This window comes from Moschus berezovskii, chromosome 6 (genome assembly GCF_049115385.1).
Source record: "Moschus berezovskii isolate FMDL1 chromosome 6, NW_MosBer_1.0, whole genome shotgun sequence".
In the NCBI taxonomy this organism is placed as follows: domain Eukaryota; kingdom Metazoa; phylum Chordata; class Mammalia; order Artiodactyla; family Moschidae; genus Moschus; species Moschus berezovskii.
Genome location: NC_142465.1, coordinates 93649038 through 93668436, shown reverse-complemented (window position 1 = coordinate 93668436; position 19399 = coordinate 93649038). Strand labels below are relative to the sequence as shown.

The following is a 19399-nucleotide window of genomic DNA, read 5'->3' as shown; positions in this document are numbered from 1 at the left end:
GGGCTTCCCTGTGGTTCCGCTGGTAAAGAATCCATCTTCATTGTGGGAAGCCTGGGTTCGATCTCTGGGTTGGGAAGATCCCCTTGGAGAAGGGATATAGGCTACCCACTCCAGCATTGTGTCCTGGACAATTCCATGGACTGAGTCGCAAAGAGTCAGACTTAACTGAGCGACTTTAGCTTTCACTTATTCAGTAAAGTAAGACTAGTATACTAAGCATGAGTTCAATTTCTTGTGTGACTGGAAAATGTAAGAAAAGATGATATCACAAACTACTCTGAAAGTGGAGGTGACCAGAAGGATCAGAGCACTTCCTGCTCCACCCCCTCTCACTTTCAAAGCAGTTCTCAGATTTTTGTCCACAGAGCTGTACGTGGGCAGATATTTTCATGTCCATATTTCTTACTTAAACAGGTTGAAAACAGTGACAGAAATGTCACCTTCTGAAGTTGAGGAGCAGTACAAGAAATATCTGAGAATTACTAAATGGTATTTGGGTAGAAAAAAAATGTTGCAATTGATTTGGTTGTTGAGTATTCCACGCACACACATATACACATCTCCTACCTTTTAAAATGTGTTTATTAAATAGGTCGAGTGAAGGAAAAAGAGTCCCTCTTACAGAACTCAAGATCTCTCAACATTCAGATATTTGATCCTTTTGGAGGTACTTAACTGATCTGTGGATTTCTTTTATCATATGCTCTTTGTGCTGCCAAAAGGCAATTGGGAAATGCAAGGCTGTAGGTAGGGAAAAGGGTTGCATTTAGAGGTAAAACAAAACAAAAAGCAGGGGAATAAAATCTTGGAGGAAGGTAAGAGTAAGGAGAGTTGGACTGCTATTTCCAAATGATAAGTCATTAGGTTTTTGAAGGAAGTAAGGCCAGTTATCAGGCTTTGAAAGAAAGTAAAGCCATGCTCCTATATTCAGGGTCAGGTTGTCTGACTCAGTGGTAAGAGCTTACCTCTGCCTTCTTCCTGAGACTTTAGTAGAGGTTACGGCCTGAGGCGGTCACCACACAGGATTTATTTAGATTCCCGTCAACAGTTTGAGAGATGAGTTTTCACCCCAAATCTCACTAAAGCTGTTAGTTTCTGTTCAGAGTGTCTCTGATTTCCAGAAAGGAGGCGGAGAAGCTAATGATTTGTGTAGAAAGGTTTGTTGAACCTATGTTGATTTTGCTCTTTAAAGCCACAAACCTACTCCAGTCTCTCTTGCAGCAGCTCTTTAAATATTGAAGAGAGCCATCTTGCCCTGTCCCGTTTTCTCTCGTTGTATTAAAACTTTGTACTTCCTTCAGCCCTGTCACAGCAGTGTGCCAGGTCTCTTGGACATCTGAAGAGAAGCTTCGGTGGGTCAGTGATCACCCTGAGGCTGACCCAGAGGGAGCAAGAGTTCCAGGAGTGCTGTGGTCAGAGCCTGGTGAGCCAGGGCTCCATCTCCTCAGGCCAGGAGGTTATAAATCAACATAGGTTCAACAAACCTTTCTACACAAATCATCAGCTTCTCCGCCTCCTTTCTGGAAATCAGAGACACTCTGAACAGAAACTAACAGCTTTAGTGAGATTTGGGGTGAAAACTCATCTCTCAAACTGTTGATGGGAATCTAAATAAATCCTGTGTGGTGACGGCTCTACTAAAGGCTCAGGAAGAAGGCAGAGGTAAGCTCTTACCACTGAGTCAGACAATCTGACCCTGAATATAGGAGCATGGCTTTACTTTCTTTCAAAGCCTGATAACTGGCCTTACTTCCTTCAAAAACCTAATGACTTATCATTTGGAAATAGCAGTCCAACTCTCCTTACTCTTACCTTCCTCCAAGATTTTATTCCCCTGCTTTTTGTTTTGTTTACCTCTAAATGCAACCCTTTTCCCTACCTACAGCCTTGCATTTCCCAATTGCCTTTTGGCAGCACAAAGAGCATATGATAAAAGAAATCCACAGATCAGTTAAGTACCTCCAAAAGGATCAAATATCTGAATGCTGAGAGATCTTGAGTTCTGAAAGAGGGACTCTTTTTCCTTCACTCAACCTATTTAATAAACACATTTTAAAAGGTAGGAGATGTGTATATGTGTGTGCGTGAATACTCAACAACCAAATCAATTGCAACATTTTTTTTCTACCCAAATACCATTTAGTAATTCTTAGATATTTCTTGTACTGCTCCTCAACCTCAGAAGGTGACATTTCTGTCACTGTTTTCAACTTGTTTAAGTAGGAAATATGGACATGAAAATATCTGCCCACCTACATCTCTGTGGACAAAAATCTGAGAACTGCTTTGAAAGTGAGAGGGGATGGAGCAGGAAGTGCTCTGATCCTTCTGGTCACCTCCACTTCCAGAGTGAAAATGGAAATTCCAGCCTTTCCTTTCTCTTAAGAAGCCCCATGTGGCAGGGTTTTTCTTATTGCCTGATAATGACAGTTAATATTTATCGACTATTCCTTCTGCGCTACGAGCCATTCCATAGAAGTGTATTAACTCATTTAGTTCTGTCAACAAATTCATCAGGTCCCTGGGACACATAGGCAAGCTTTAATGTCATCAAGATCAGATGGCTGGGAAACTGAAGAGGAGGGATTTAAAGCTGAGTTCTGGCTGCTGAGTTCCAGCACCTCCGCTTCAGAATCACACACTGCACTAACTTTCAAGAGTTGACGTTAAGTTAGCAAACAGGTGGGAAAGAGCATTACAATAATTTTGCAGAGATTTATATATTCTGTTTCCTTCTTATGATGCAATATGTATACACTCTTAGAGTGTTCAAATCCTTGGAGAGCCATGCTTCTGAAAACATATGAGTTTGTACATTTTAACTCTTATCATATGAAAACATAATCCCATTGCCAATATTTACCAATATCCCAAGACACCCCTGTCCCCTGCCTGAACCATCCCCTTGTCCAAACCCCTAGCCCATTTCCTATTTCTCCATCTTCTGGCAGGATCATCCAGAAATTTTATGAAACAATTTAACCAGATAATTTCTAGAATGCATAAATGTCATTGTGCATGAATGCTCAATCATGTCTGACTCTCTGCAGCCCCATGGATTGTAACCCACCAAACTCCTCTGTCCATGGGATTTCCCAGGCAACAGTACTGGAGTGGGTTTCCATTCCCTCCTCCAGGGGATCTTTCCCACCCAGGGATCTAACCCCCATCTCCTGCATCTCCTGCATGGGCAGGCAGATTCCTTATCACAGAGCCACCTGGGAAGCCCTTAAAAAAATAAATGTCATGAAGAGAAGCAAACAGCATGATGGTATAGAGAGTGCCTAGGAGGTATATATTTGGTGGGATTATCTGGGAAAGCCCTTGAGAAGATAATATTTGAGCTTAAATTCAGAGATTTGGGGCACAATAAAATGGACCTAACAAAAGCAGAAGATAGTAAGAAAAGGTGGCAAGAATTCACAAAACTGTACAAAAACGATCTTCATGACCTAGATAATCACGATGGTATGATCACTCACCTCAAACCAGACATCCTGGAATGAGAAGTCAAGGGAGTTTTAGGAAGCATTACTACAAACAAAGCTAGGGGAGGTGATGGAATTCCAGTTGAGCTATTTCAAATCCTAAAAGGTGATGCTGTTATAGTGTTCACTCAATATGACAGAAAACTTGGAAAACTCAGCAGTGGCCAAAGGACTGGAAAAGGTCAGTTTTCATTCCAATCCCAAACTAAGGCAACACCAAAGATTATTCAAACTACGCAATTGCACTCATCTCACATGCTAGCAAAGTAATGCTCAAAATTCTTCAAGTCAGACATCCACTGTTTGTGAACCATGAAATTACAGATGTTCAAGCTGGATTTAGAAAAAGCAGAGGAACCAGTGATCAAATTACCAACATCCATTGGAAAAAGCAAGAGAGTTCCAGAAAAACATCTACTTCTGTTTAATGGATTACGCCAAAGCCTTTGACTGTGTGGATCACAACAAACTGTGGAAAATTCTCCAAGAGATGGGAATACCAAAAGACCTTACCTGCCTCTTGAGAAACCTGTATGTATGTCAAAAAGCAACAGTTAGAACTGGACACGGAACAATAGACTGGTTCCAAACTGGAAAAGGAATATGTCAAGCCTGTATATTGCTACCCTGCTTATTTAACTTATATGCAGAGTACATCATATGAAATGCCAGACTGGATAAAGCACAATCTGGAATCAAGATTGCTGAGAGATATATCAATAACCTCAGATATGCGGGTGATACCACCCTTTTGGCAGAAAGGGAAGAGAAAGAAACTAAAGAGACTCTTGATGAAAGTGAAAGAGGAGAGTGAAAAAGTTGGCTTAAAGCTCAACACTCAGAAAGCCAAGATCATGGCATCCGGTCCCATCACCCCATGGCAAATAGATGGGGAAACAATGGAAACAGTGACAGACTTTTATTTTCTTGGGCTCCAAAATCACTGCAGATGGTGACTGCAGCCATGAAATCAAAAGACACTTGCTCCTTGGAAGAAAAGCTATGACCAACCTAGACTGCATATTAAAAAGCAGAGACATTACTTTGCCAACAAAGGTCTGTCTAGTCAAAGCTATGGTTTTTCCAGTGGTCATGTATGGATGTGAGAGTTAGACTATAAAGAAAGCTGAGTGCCGAAGAATTGATGCTTTTGAACTGTGGTGTTGGAGAAGACTCTTGAGAGTCCCTTGGACTACAAGGAGATCCAATGAGACCCAAAGGAAATAAGTCCTGAATATTCATTGGAGGGACTGTTACTGAAGCTGAAACTCCAATACTTTGGCCACCTGATGTAAAGAACTGACTCATTGGAAAAGACCCTGATGCTGGGAAAGATTGAAGGCAGGAGGAGAAGGGAATGACAGAGGATGAGTTGGTTGGATGGCATCACCGACTCGATGAACTTGAGTTTGAGAAAGCTCTCGGGGTTGGTGATGGACAGGGAAGCCTGGTGTGCTGCAGTCCACGGGGTCGGGAAGAGTCAGACACAAATGAGCGACTGAACTGAAGTGAACTAAATTCAGAGATTAAAATAAGTCACCACGTCAAGGTGTAGAGACAAAGCCCTCTAGGCACACTGGAATAGAAAATACAAAAGCCCTAGGGTGGAAGACAACCTGTAGGGTATATTTGAAGACTGAAAAGGAGATTGGTGTAAGCTCTACAGGGCAGGGTAGAGCTCTACAGCTCTACAGCTCATTGGTGTAAGCTCTACAGCTCTGGAGCAGGGTAAGCTCTAACCACTAAGGAGAGAAATGTGTTGGGGGCAGAGGTGTGGAGAGGGAGGTGGGGGCGGACAGGGCTGGGAGGCTAGGGCTGAGCGGAGGCAGACCCCATCCAGCGCTATCTGAAAAGCCAATAGATAGAGCTGTCAGAAATGGGAAACCATCAGAGAAAGTGAATAGAGAAATGATAAAAAATTTGTGCATCTAAAAGATCAGTTTGGCCAGGGTGTAGAAAAAAGGCTGAGCACAGAAAACCAGAGGGCAGCTAGATGACTATTGTAATTGTCCAGGCCTGAGACCTTCAATGTCCAGGACAAGGGTGTTGGCATTGGCCATGGAGGGATCTGCACACATTCCAAATGTTTGAGAGACAACCTGAAGAATTCCCTGTTGGAGGTGTTTTAGGAACCTATTTGTGAGGGCTGCCCAGGTGGCTCAGTGTTAAAGAGTCTGCCTGCCAATGCAGGAGACAGGCGGTTCAACCACTGGAGAAGATCCTCTGGGAAGGAAATGGCAACCCACTCTAGTATTCTTACCTAGAGTTAGTATTCTTACCTAGAGAATCGCATGGACAGAGGAGCCTGAAGGGTTACAGTCCATGGGGTTGCAAAGAGTCAGATGCAAGTGATCATGAATACACACACACACACACAAACATTCATGAGAGAAATGTTTAGAAATTTCTGTGACAACTCAAGTACTCTTGGTAGCTAAGGCTTTATTTATTTGTCGGGATTATTTTCTCCAAGACATTTACTATTCTGTTAAGTTTTAAAATAAAATACTTTTCTCCCAACTTAGATGGTCTTGCCCAACATACTCAAAAATAACTATGATTGTACAACAAATAGACTTAATCACCACAGTTTAAAAGGTTTTCAAAACACGAACAATTGCCCCTTGATCATAAACACAGACTTCTTTTGCTTGTCTCTATCAGCCACTTTTTAAATTATTATTAAAAAACAATGTCTTTTATTTGAATAAGCATCTACTCAAGGCCATTATCCCTTCCTCAGCAGTGGTGAAATACTGAGATGTTGATGCTACTGATGTCATCCTGGCTCGGCTCCCAGTATTGAATGTGATTTCCATATTGAATGTATGACCTCCTCTGAACTTTACTGGTGAGTCCACTAGAGAAGAACACGAGAACAATTCACCAAATTGTTCATGAAACTAGTCGCCCAGTCTCTTCCCTGCAGATGAAAGTCCAGTGTGATCCATGTCATGTTGAAGATGCTTGCCCTGTAAGTTGCCAAATAAAATCTCCAGGCAGACAGAGAAATCAGGAAAGCAGGCAATGAAGATGTTTCAGCTCCCCTTTTATTGTGGGATTTGTTTTCTTTTTTACAGATAAGACAGAGCTGTGTCACTGCAAAAAGTGAGCTTGTTATTCACTCTAAAAATGAGGCTGGAAAAAAATATGTCCAAAGATCTTCAAAGCTTTCCTAAAACAGTGTCTGAATGGCTGATAAAAGACAGCTGACTTTTGTTTTCAAATAGCTTCAAATGTATAAATACCCAAGCAATGGTGTAGACAGAGTTTGTATGGGATTGGCCAAAACGTTCATTCACATTTTTCTATAACATCTTACAGAAAAATCCAAACAAACTTTTTTGGCCAATCCAATAGGTCACCCCTCCCCCAACCAGAAAGGCACCTTGGGTTCTGAAAGCATGGATAGGTCCAGCTCCCCCGCGAAAAGTGAGAAGGCTCCTTTAAGCTCTAAAAAGTATAGCTTGCTTTCCTCATATTTTCATTTCAAATTTGCCACAGTGGATAATGTTACTTAATGATAAGTCCACCGTAAAGATTTCTGTAGTGTGGACCACAGAGTTCTCTTTCTTCTCATACTGGAAGATATAGCAGCTCTTGGGAGATAACTCATTAAATCCTAATATCTGGCCTTACATGCTGGCAAGGTGAATATCCCCTACTGTAAAGTAAAGAGACTCATTATTGGATGGATAGCAGAGAACAGGCCAAATCTGGCCTGCTGCCTGGTTTTGTAATTTATTTTATTGGAATATATCTGTACTCAATCACTTAAATTTTGTCTCTGGCTGCTTTCATAACTGAGGGCTTCCCCAGTGGCTCAACAGTAAAGAATCCACCAGCAATGCAGGAGACACAGGAGATGCATGTTCGATTCCTGCATTGGGAAGATCCCCTGGAGGAAGAAATGACAATCCACTCCAGTATTTTTACCTGGAAAATCCCATGGACAGAGGAGCCTAGCATGCTACAGTCCATGGGGTCACAAAGAGTTGGACACAACTGAGTACAAGAGAGCTTTCATAACTACAACAGCAAGCTTGAATAATTGTGACAGTGATCTCATAGGCTGCAGAGCCTAAAATATTTACTATTTGGCTTCCCTAGTGGCTCAGCTGGTAAAGAATCCACCTGCAGTACAGGAGACCTGAGTTCAATCCCTGGGTTGGGAAGATCCCCTGGAGAAGGGAATGGCTACCCATTCCAGTATTCTGGGTGGAGAATTTCATAGGCTATTCCATGGGGTCACAAGAGCCAGACACGACTGAATGACTTTCACTTTCACTTTGCAGAAGAAAGTTTGCTGACCCTTGGTATAAGACAGTGCTTTTGGTAGCAGTAATACGAGTTTGGGTTAGTATCAGCAGAAGTTCTGGTAAAAATTGGGACATGCAGCTAAACAGTAGTGTAAAGTCTTGGGATGGATTTGAGGCTGGAGGCAGATGACCCCTCCTACTCCACTTTTCACCTCTACCAGGATAAAGGAATTGGAGATTCTTTCCATATTGACCAAAACTCCAAGACGAGAAAAGCACGACAATTAAGGGAGAAAGCTGGGCTTTGCTCAGGCCACATATTTCTCATTCCCAAAATCAGGAGACCTCCCCCACTACAGAAAGGGTCCTTGGAGGTCAAAGAGGGAGTAATGTCAAGGCATGTTCTACCCAGATGCCTTTGCAGTAGAAGCCATCTTGGCTAAGAGATACGTGTGTGCACACATGGGAGGATCGTGAGATATATCAAATATGGACTGTGAACCAGGCAAATCAAAATGACTGGCCTAAGGAAAACCAGAAGAGATGGCCCACATAAGGACTTAAGTCCCATATAAGTGACTTAAACTCCACATAAGTGACATAAGATGACCGTGGGCACAAATCCCTTAGAAGAAACAGAGTAGCCCTTATAATCAACAGAAGACTCCAAAATGCAGTTCTTGTGTGCAATCTCAAAAACAGAATTATCTCCCTTTGTTTCCAAGGCAAACCGTTCAATATCACAGAAATCCAAGTCTATTTCCCAACCACTAATGCCAAAGAAGCTTAAGTTAATTAGTTCTATGATGACCTACAAGACTTCTAGAACTAACACCAAAAAAAAGATGTCCTTTTCATCATAGGGGACTGGAATGCAAAAGTAGGAAGTTAAGAGATACCTTGAGTAACAGGCAAGTTTGGCCTTGGAGTACAAAATGAAGCAGGGCAAAGGCTAACAAGAGTTTTGCCAACAGGACGTACTGGTCATAGCAAACACACTCTTACAACAACACAAGGGATGACTTTACACATGGACATCACCAGATGGTCAATACTGAAATCAGACTGATATATTCTTTGAAGCCAAAGATGGAGAAGCTCTATACAGTCAGCAAAAACAAGACTGGGAGCTCACTGTGGCTTGGATCATGAACTACTTATTCAGACTTAAATTGAAGAAAGTAGGGAGAACTACTAGACCATTCAGGTATGACCTAAATCAAGTCCCTTATGATTATATGTGAAAGTGACAAAGAGATTCAAGGGATTAGATCTGATAGAGTGACTGAAGAACTATGGATGGAGGTTTGTGACATTGTACAGGAAGCAGTGATCAATATCATCCCCAAGAAAAAGAAATGCAAAAAAGCAAAATGGTTGTCTGAGGAGGCCTTACAAATAGCTGAGAAAAGAAGAGAAGTGAAAGGCAAAGAAGAAAAGGAAAGATATACCCATGTGAATGCAGAGTACCAAAGTATAGCAACAAGAGATACGAAAGCCTTCCTCAGTGATCAGTGCAAAGAAATAGGGGAAAACAATAGAATGGGAAAGACTATAGATCTCTTTAAAAAATTAGAGATACCAAGGGAACAGTTCATGCAAAGATGAGCACAATAAAGAACAGAAATGGTAAGGACTTAACAGAAGCAGAAGATATTAAGAAGAAGTGGCAAGAATACACAAAAGAACTGTACACAAAAGATCTTCATGACCAGGATAACCACAATGGTGTGATCACTCACCTAGAGCCAGACAGCCTGGGATGAGAAGTCAGTGGGCCTTAGGAAGCAGCACTACGAGCAAAGCTAGTGGAGGTGATGGAATCTCGGTTGAACTATTTCAAATCCTGAAAGATGATGCTGTGAAAGTGCTTCACTCAGTATGCCAGCAAATTGGAAAATCTCAGCAGTGGCCACCAGAGAAGGCAATGGCACCCCACTCCAGTGTTCTTTCCTGGAGAATCTCAGGGACGGGGGAGCCTGGTGGACTGCCATCTATGGGGTCACACAGAGTCAGACATGACTGAAGTGACTTAGCAGTAGCAGCAGCAGCAGTGGCCACAGGACTGGAAAAGGTCAGTTTTCATTCCAATCCCAAAGAAAGGCAATGCCAGAGAATGTTCAAACTACCACACAATTGCATTCATCTCACACACTAGCAAAGTAATGCTGAAAATTCTCTAAGCCAGGCTTCAACAGTACGTGAACCATGAAATTCCAGATATTCAAGCTGGATTTATAAAAGGCAGAGAAACCAGAGATAAAATTACCAACATCCATTGGATCATAGAAAAAGCAAGAAAGTTCCAGAAAAATATCTACTTCTGTTTAATTGATTACCCCAAAGCCTTTGACTGTGTAGATCACAACAAACTGTGGAAAATTCTTCAAGAGACAGGAATACCAGGCCACCTTACCTGCCTCCTGAAAAATCTGTATGCAGGTCAAAAAAAAACTGTTAGAACTGGACATGGAACAACAGACTTGTTCCAAACTGGGAAAGGAGTATGTCAAGCTTATATATTGTCACCCTGCTTATTTAACTTATATGCAGAATACATCACGTGAAATGCCAGGCTGGACGAAGCACAAGCTGGAATCAAGATTGCCGGGAGAAATATGAATAACCTCAGATATGCAGATGGCACCACCCTTTTAGCAGAAAGTAAAGAGAAACTAAAGAGCCTCTTGATGAAAGTGAAACAGGAGAGTGAAAAAGTTGGCTTAAAACTCAATACTCAGAAAGCTAAGATCATGGCATCTGGTCCCATCACTCCATGGCAAATAGATGGAGAAACAATGGAAACAGTGACAGACTTTATTTTCTTGGGCTCCAAAATCACTGCAGACAGCAGCCTTGAAATTTAAAGACTCTTATTCCTTAGATGAAAAGCTATGACCAACCTAGACAGCATATTAAAAAGTTTCAGGCTGTATGTAATTTGAGAGGACTCAAGGTTTTCACTTATTACCATGATCCATCAATTTTATTGCACACCATATAATCCAAGTTAATTTGTTTGTGTGTGTATGTGTGTGTGTATGTGTGCATGTGTGTGCTCAGTCATGTCCAACTCTTGCAACCGCGTGAACTATAGCCCACCAGGCTCTTCTGTCCATGGAATTTTCCAGGCAAGAATACTGGAGTGGGTTGCCATTTCCTACTCCAGGGGATCTTCCCGATCCTGGTAGGGCAGAAACTTTTGTCTGTTTTATTCACTGATGTATCCAAGTGACTGAAATAATGTCTGACATGAAGCAGATGTTCAGTAAATATTTGTTGAGTGAATAAATGTAACAAAAACTTTTGAATGACACTGTAATGGTCAAACTGATTTGTATTTGCATAACCTAAATGTACTTTGCTTAATTCATTTTATCATATTTTTCATTATAAAAGTAAAACATGTTTTTTAGAGTACATTTGGGTAATTTTGATTAATACAAACTTCTGAAACGGAAGAAATATATTCAGATTCAGAAATTGATCACATTAAATCATCAAATTAAATCCATGATAACTGGGAAGAAAACAAAGCCACCAGTTGGAAACCAGTTATATTTATATAACTACCCCAATCAGATCTAGGCATAGAGATAAGCAGATAAACATCTAGAAGTAGATATACAGGTATTAGGCTTCCCTTGTGGCTCAGTGGTAAAGAATCTGCTAGCAATGTAGGAGTCAGAGGAGACTCAGGTTTGATCCTTGGGTTGGGAAGATTCCATGGAAGGGCATGGCAACCCATTCCAGTATTCTTGCCTGTAGAATCCCATGGACAGAGAAGTCTGGCAGGCTACAGTCCATAAGGTCGCAAAGAGTCAGACACAACTGAAACTTAGCACGCATACAGGTATTAATTATAAGTTAATCTGTTCAGTGGCCTACTTCCTGTTCACTGTTAATCAGTCTCGGTGTGAAAAGGGTAGCAAATCGAAATCTATATCTGATAAAATATGTCACACCCTCTCACAAAGTAAATTTATCAAAAAGATTTATTTAGACTGGATTTGCAGGAGTGATTACCAGTGTGGTTAGGAATGGCATATGGAAATCAGGCTGTCAGCAAGGCCCCCAAATTATAAATTACATCATGCCTACAGCAAAATTTTGGAGATAAATCACAGTGAGAAATGTCACAATAAATCAGTAAACTCCTTTGAACTAAAAGTCACTTATTTGATTTTGCAAATGTGAGACTCTGCACTTCTAATGCAGGGGGAGGTGTGAGTTTGATCCCTGGTTAGGAAACCAAGATCCCACATGCCTTGTGGCAAAAAAAAAAGATAGGATTAACAGGAATGAATCAAGTGTTTCTCTTCTAACATACTTAAATAACAGAGGACTAGGTTTAGGATTGGAGAAGGCAATGGCACCCCACTCCAATACTCTTGCCTGGAAAATCTCATGGACAGAGGAGCCTGTAAGGCTGCAGTCCATGGGGTCGCTGAGGGTCGAACACGACTGAGCGACTTCAATTTCACTTTTCACTTTCATGCATTGGAGAAGGAAATGGCAACCCACTCCAGTGTTCTTGCCTGGAGAATCCCAGGGACAGGGGAGCCTGGTGGGCTGCTGTCTATGCGGTCGCACAGAGTCAGACACGACTGAAGTGACTTAGCAGCAGCAGCAGCAGGTTTAGGATTAGATTCAGCATTAAGCACAGAAAACCAACAGTGACTTAAACATATAAAGATTTGTTTGTCTCAGGAAACACGAGAGCTGAAAGTATGCAAGCCAGAATTTAAAAAGTGGCTCAATAAAGCTTTTAGTGAAAGATATTTCCATCTGTTCCTTACATATCATTAGCAAATATATCTTCATTTCATACTTTTGATCTCAAGGTTACAAAATGGCTTCTCTACCCCTAATCTCGGCTTCCCTGGTGGCTCAGAGGTTAAAGCATCTGCCTCCAATGCGGGAGACCCGGGTTCGATCCCTGGGTCGGGAAGATCCCCTGGAGAAGGAAACGGTAACCCACTCCAGTGTTCTTGCCTGGAGAATCCCATGGACGGAGAAGCCTGGTAGGCTACAGTCCACGGGGTCGCAAAGAGTCGGACACGACTGAGCGACGGAACGGAACGGACCCCTAATCTCATAGCCAGAATCTAGAGTTTTCCAGATGGCTCAGAGGTAAACTGGCCTGCAATTCAGGAGACACAGGTTGAATACTTGAGTTGGGAAGATCCCCTAGAGGAGGAAATGGCAACCTGCTCCAGTATTCATGCCTGGAAAATCCCATGGATAGAGGAACCCATCGGGCTACAGTCCACGGGGTCCTAAAGAGTTGGACACAACTGAGCACACATGAACATCTTCCTGATGAAAAGCTTTTCCCTCCATAAGTACCTTTCAAAACACAAGGAGATCATTTTTTGGTGGTATACCAAAAAACAAAGTTGTGTTTTTTTTTTTAATGTGGGTCAATTTTAAAGTCTTTGTTAAATCCATTACAATATTGTTTCTGTTGCTTTTGTGTTTTGATCTTTTGGCTCCAAGGTATGTAGGATCTTAGTTCCTAGACCAGAATGGAACCTCCATCCCCTGCATTGGAAGATGAAGTCTCAACCACTGGACTGCCAGGGAAGTCCCATAAAAATGTTTTACTCAGCTGTTCTTTCAACGGTCATCCGTACAAAAGTGGCCTGGTCTGAACCAAAGCAAAAATTGGCTAACTTTCTTCTCCCAAGTCTAGACATGAAAATTTCTTTTTCACTTTTAGCTTGATGCCTTGGGCAAGCATATTCAATGTGAATCAATGTGGTTACAATATATGAATTTTATTAAAGATCATCTTGACAGCTAAAATTCTAAAGTTTCATAAAAACCTTCAAATAAGTTCAAGACTAGAGAAATTTACTGAAACTTCATATAAATCTGCCTTCAGTTAAAGTAATGAATGGATAATGCAGTATTTGGAGTATTATTTAAACAACAAAGGTTTTTTTTCCTTTTCAAAACAGATAAAATTAAGAGATACAACCTTATTTCTAATTTCAGTATTTAATATTTACTGAAGTAAATTAGTCATTCACCTGATAGCATAATTTAATATGTTTTTCTCATTTGGAGGGGAAAATATACTTCACTTTCTTTATACCTTCATTTATTTTATGGGAAATACTAGTGATTTCAATAAACAAGTATAAATACAAAGTATTGTTTGTTTCTAGTCCCTTAATATAATAATTGGCTATGGAACATATGTCATTATTTTTGAGAAAACAATCAGAATTTCTCTTATCTTCAATGTAGCTGATGTTAAAATGTTGCATTGCATGCTAAAATGGAAAGTAATTAAGTAATAATTCCTTCAAGTGCTGTCCAGTAATTTTATGTGAAAAGCATAGAAATTAAATAAATTATATGGAAATTAAGTAGAAAGATTTTTATTCAAAAATAGCATGAAAGCTATAAGGTTGAATCCTAATATTTGTTATTTAGAGTATATGCAAAATATATGCAAATTGTATTATAATACCATTTCACATTCTGAAAGACATCTTTTACAAGCTTTAATCATGACTCAAAAAGTTTAAAAGACTAAAGAGAATTCCAAATTGTCTATAGTAGAAAAAAAGATATGGATAATAAAAAGGAATTTATATTTGACTCTGGAAGTGTCTTTTGTGCTTTTAATTTAAGAGTGTTTTCCAATGATAAGGATTGAAATTGAAACTGAACCATGAACTCCATCATACAGCCTGAGAAGAGCTTGGAAATTTTATAAACCAATCACATAGAGTTGGAAATCAAAAGAGAAAGGCTACCTATTTTAGTAAAGAGCCTGACCTCACTTTCAGTGTTGGACTGTAGACAGCTATCAACAGCCATGCCTTACCTTTCCCCTTCTGCCCTACAGAGAAGCAAGCTAGGGAAGTTGGGTGTGCCCATCTTTGGCACTTGGAAGAAATTTTTTATATGTTTTTATTTTTTTAATTGGATTTTTTTTAATGTTATTTTAGTGCTTAACAGTCCAATGATTAAGGCTCTGTAGCACTTCCACTGCAGAAGAAGATGTTCTACTCCTGGTCAGGGAACAAGACTCACAGCCAAAAAAAATAGTCAAACAGTTTCACTTGTTTATCTATGACATCAGTAATGTCTTTGCTGAATTGCATAGTAGTTTCTGAACACTGAAATAATATTTCCTCCTATCTTTGTGCTATTCACAATGTGCCACAAATGATCACTCAGAAACAATAAAATTTTCATTTAATGCATTATTAATACTTTTTCCACCACTTTCTTAAGTCCAAGCAATACAATAAAACAATGTCTGATTCGCATCATTTGCCATTTTACAGCGTATAAATCAACATGATATCACTGAACGATCATTGGGAAAAAGTGTGCAGTGGTACAACGTTATACAATATCTTCACCATATGGATAAAATAGAAATAACCTCAAGAATAGATAATGATAAAATACTGATAATTAGAAAATAATGAGCTTTGAGTATTCATTACCTTTCTTTTCACATAGTTCATTTAATTATACATTTATGTAATTTAGTATTTAACAACAATTGTGTTGACAGTTTATACAATTCCTGAATTTTTAACAATCAGCTCTCACAGGACAATGACCCCAGCACACCACTGATTCATAGCTGTTCCAGTGAGATAAGGTCTTTCCTCCCCTTCTCTTTGCCAACCTTCCTATTTTAAAGCAGCTAAAAACACCACCCACTAAGTGGGAGAAGAGCTGGGTCAAGAAATCAAAAATAAACCCACTTTGACTGCCTGCAGCTAGGTGAAGCTTTAATTGGATCAGAGCCCGGCGTTTTGATGGGGCTGCCCCTATGGCTCAGCGGTAAAGAATCTGCCTGCAATACAGAAGACACAGAAGATACAGGTTCCATCCCTGGGTTGGGAAGATTCCCCTGGAGGAGAAAATGGCAACTCACTCCAGTATTCTTGCCTGGAAAATCCCATGGACAGAGAAACCCAGCAAGCTACAGCCCATAGGGTCCCAAACAGTCCAACATGGCAGAGCACACATGCACTAGAGTTTTGATAATAAGCAGCACTGGACTTTTTGAACACTCAAGAAGGATCAGAAAAGCTCTGAGGCCAGACAAGGATTTAATCTGAAGGATGAGAAAATATGTTCACAGGAAAAGTGGTGGGAAGACTTTTTCCTTTGCATGTTCTCTTGAAAGTTCACCTTGTTCAATAAAACAAAAACAAAGAAGAGATTCTGAAAGAAAGATGAATCTGGTTTAGATTCACCCTGGATTTGAGGACACTGGGGGAACTTCAAGAAGCCACCCAAGAGCTTTTAGAGATTTCAGGCTTGACGATTCAGAGTAATAATATGATAGAAAGACATTTGAGAGTTAAAAGTATTTAAACTCAATGAAGTTAAGCATGCCAATAAAACTTTTTGATTGGAGATATAGACTGTTCAACCTCTCAAGAGCAGAGAATTTAACCAGTGATGCTACTGTGGTACCTACAGTGCTAGAAAGTTTAATATGTTATCTCCTCTGTACTTTAAAACAACTCTACAAAGTAGATCTTATGCCCACTTTGCCAACAAGTAAACTAAGGCTCAGATTCTAAAGTAATTCACCTAAGATCCCATAGCTAAGGAAATGCTAGATCCATATTTGATCTCAGGTCCTCTGATTCAAAAGCTGCTCATCATTACTAGAGCATGAAATTTCCTTGTTCTTTCCCAACATTCAGTCAGCTCGATAAATCAATCTAAAGCTCAGTCATGTCCGACTCTGTGACCCCATAGACTGCAGCCCACCAGGCTCCTCTGTCCATGGAATTCTCCAGGCAAGAATACTGGAGTGGGTAGCCATTCCCTTCTCTAGGGAGTATTCCCCACCCAGGGATTGAACCCAGGTCTACTGCACAGTAGGCAGATTCCTTACCCTCTGAACCACCAGGGAGTCCTCCTATTTTAGACTTTTTTTTTTTTAATTAGTGTAGTAAAGAATGGGTAGCTAGGTTTTTACTTCAGTTCAATTCAGTTCAGTTGCTCAGTCCTGTCCAGCTCTTTGTGACCCCATGAACTGCAGCATGCCAGGCCTCCCTGTCCATCACCAAATCCCGGAATTGACTCATACTCATGTTCATAGAGTCGGTGATGCCATCCAACCCATCTCATCCTCTGTCATTCCCTTCTCCTCCTGCCTTCAACCTTTCCCAGTATCAAGGTCTTTTCCAATGAGCCAGTTCTTCGCATCAGGTGGCCACAGTATTAGAGTTTCAGCTTCAGCATCAGTCCTTCCAATGAATATTCAGGACTAATTTCCTTTAGGATTGACTGGTTGGATCTCTTTGCAGTCCAAGGAACTCTCAAGAGTCTTCTCCAACACCACAGTTCAAAAGCATCAATTCTTCGGCACTTAGCTTTCTTTATAGTGCAACTCTCATATCCATACATGACTACTGGAAAAACCATACCTTTGACTAGACAAACCTTTGTTGGCAAAGTAATGTCTCTGCTTTTTAATAATGCTGTCTAGCTTGGTCATAACTTTTCTTCCAGGGAGCAAGTGTCTTTTAATTTCATGACTGCAGTCACCATCATCTGTGGTTTTGGAGCCCCCCAAAATAAAGGTTTTCATTTAATATGCTTTAAAAGTTAGAAATGGAACCTTTATGAAAATTTAATAAAATAGTAGTAAGATAAAGAGTGTTTTATTTCCTTCGTTTTTTCAGATGAATCTTGACCTCCCCACCTACTTTTTTTCTTTTTTTATCATCTCTTTCATTTCCCATGCTCACTTCTGCCCTGAAACTTTTTGTACTTCAGATATTTCCCACTTAGGTTGCCAGATTGTTCCTTTCAACCTGTTCAAATTCTAGTGGTTTCTTTGAGGTTCAGTATAAATCCTACCTGTTCTATGAAGCTGTCCTTGTCTACTCCACAGCCCCCTATTCTTTTCTACCTTTAAGCACACACCATAATATTTAGCAACAAACTGGAATTTCTTTCACTCCTCCTAACAGCCACCAAATTGGTGTGCCATTTACTTCTAAGCTTCCCAAAGAGAGTTAAAAAGGAGCTGACTGTCTTCTCTGCTCCTCTCCTACCCCTTGGCATTAAGCTTCCCTGATTTCTAAACCAGTTTTCTCAGCAGTTATCTCTTCTCCAACTTCTACATATTCCTGCCTTCTCTGAGGAATCCATGTTCCAAAGTTATCTATATCTTAATTTAACCCATTCCACACATAGAGAGCATTTTTGCCTACATCAATCAACAATGACTAGAGACTAGATCTGTAACTAGACTAGATCTATAAGGGTTTAAAGTACAATTTCCTCCTTCTAGAAATGCTTTGTTTGGTTGTCTAAGCTATAGGACTTAGAATCACTGAACTGCCTACAATTTGATTAAATCAAAGCACAATTATTAATAGAGATACCAGTAAATACCTGTAACTACACACATTAGGTTTTCCTGTTTATATAGGTTGTTTATTTTCAGAATTTAATGAATTAAAGGAGGATTGATAATTGTCAGTTTTGGAGTGAGCTGTTTAGAGAAATGCTTCCTTCTTAATACTATAATTCAACCCCCAAGGGAAGTATTATAAGAGACAGAAAAGGTAATAATAAATAGTATAACAATGTAAATAGTGAATACTATAATAATGTGAATATAGTAAAAGTAGCTTTAAAAAATTACATTGTGAATATTTAATTCAGCCTTTACACTTGCTATTTACTGAAAACTTGGGAAGAATGTTATTTTGCCAACATGATGATCAACTCTATGTGCGAGCATGCTAAGTCGCTTCAGTCTGCCACCCAGTGGACTGTAGCCCACCAGTCTCTCTCTCCATGGGATTCTCCAGGCAAGAATACTGGAGTGGGTTGTCCTGTCCTCCTCCAGGGGATCTTCCCAGTCTCCTGTCTCCTGCATTGGCAGGTGGATTCTCTAACACTAGCGCCACCTGGGAAGCCCAGAGCAACTTTCTTCTGCTGCTGCTGCTAAGTCGCTTCAGTCATGTCCGACTCTGTGCGACCCCATAGACGGCAGCCCACCAGGCTCCCCCGTCCCTGGGATTCTCCAGGCAAGAACACTGGAGTGGGTTGCCATTTCCTTCTCAGTGCATGAAAGTGAAAAGGGAAAGTGAAGTCGCTCAGTCGTGTCCGACTCTTCAATACTAGGGGAAATCTTCTCTGAGGTCAAAATTGTAAATGGAAATGACAACTTCTTAAAAAACAATTCAGTAGTTTTGTTTTTGTCTTGATCAACGTGTGCACGAAGAATGTGATTCCAAAGTACACAATCTTAGCTTGCTAGGGAAAGGATAGGGAAGCACGGTGTTCCTTCTAAGAGGAAGAATTTAAGAACTACTTCTGGCAGGAAGGAACAGTGAGAACTTCAGAGCAGTTCATTTATTCGAAGAACGCTCTGACCAGCGAGAACACCGGTCTATAAACAATAGGTCAAGAAATGGGTTCTCTTGGCAATCCATCTACTTTACTTTAGCTTTTGTTTGATCTTTATCAAATCTAGACATAAAGGCTACATTCAGCTGTAGTGACAGGAAGGCAAAGCCCAGCAATCGATGAGCTGTCTCTTGGCTTGGCCACAGCCTATACGCGAAGAGATTAAATGTGAGCTCCCCGGGCACCCGTCGCTCGACTTTTCAAAGAGTGCGAAAAAGTTAAGTGTGA

General features: G+C 40.5%; 1 protein-coding gene and 1 long non-coding RNA gene across 3 annotated transcripts in view; one reads left to right on the top strand and one right to left on the bottom strand.

Moving 5' to 3' along the window:
• SLCO1A2 (solute carrier organic anion transporter family member 1A2) overlaps window positions 1–1276 on the bottom strand; it is a 133558-nt gene extending 132282 nt beyond the window's left edge. For both annotated transcript variants that reach the window (XM_055394617.2, XM_088837289.1), the window contains exon 1: window positions 966–1276. The gene's annotated coding sequence lies outside the window, so the exon portion shown is untranslated. The remainder of the gene's footprint in view (window positions 1–965) is intronic.
• A 260-nt stretch (window positions 1277–1536) lies between these two features.
• LOC148777685 (uncharacterized) lies at window positions 1537–14109 on the top strand. Its single transcript, XR_016037526.1, has 3 exons — window positions 1537–1662; window positions 6232–6339; window positions 13247–14109. It is a non-coding gene; the product is annotated as an uncharacterized LOC148777685 (long non-coding RNA).
• Window positions 14110–19399: the final 5290 nt, after the last annotated feature.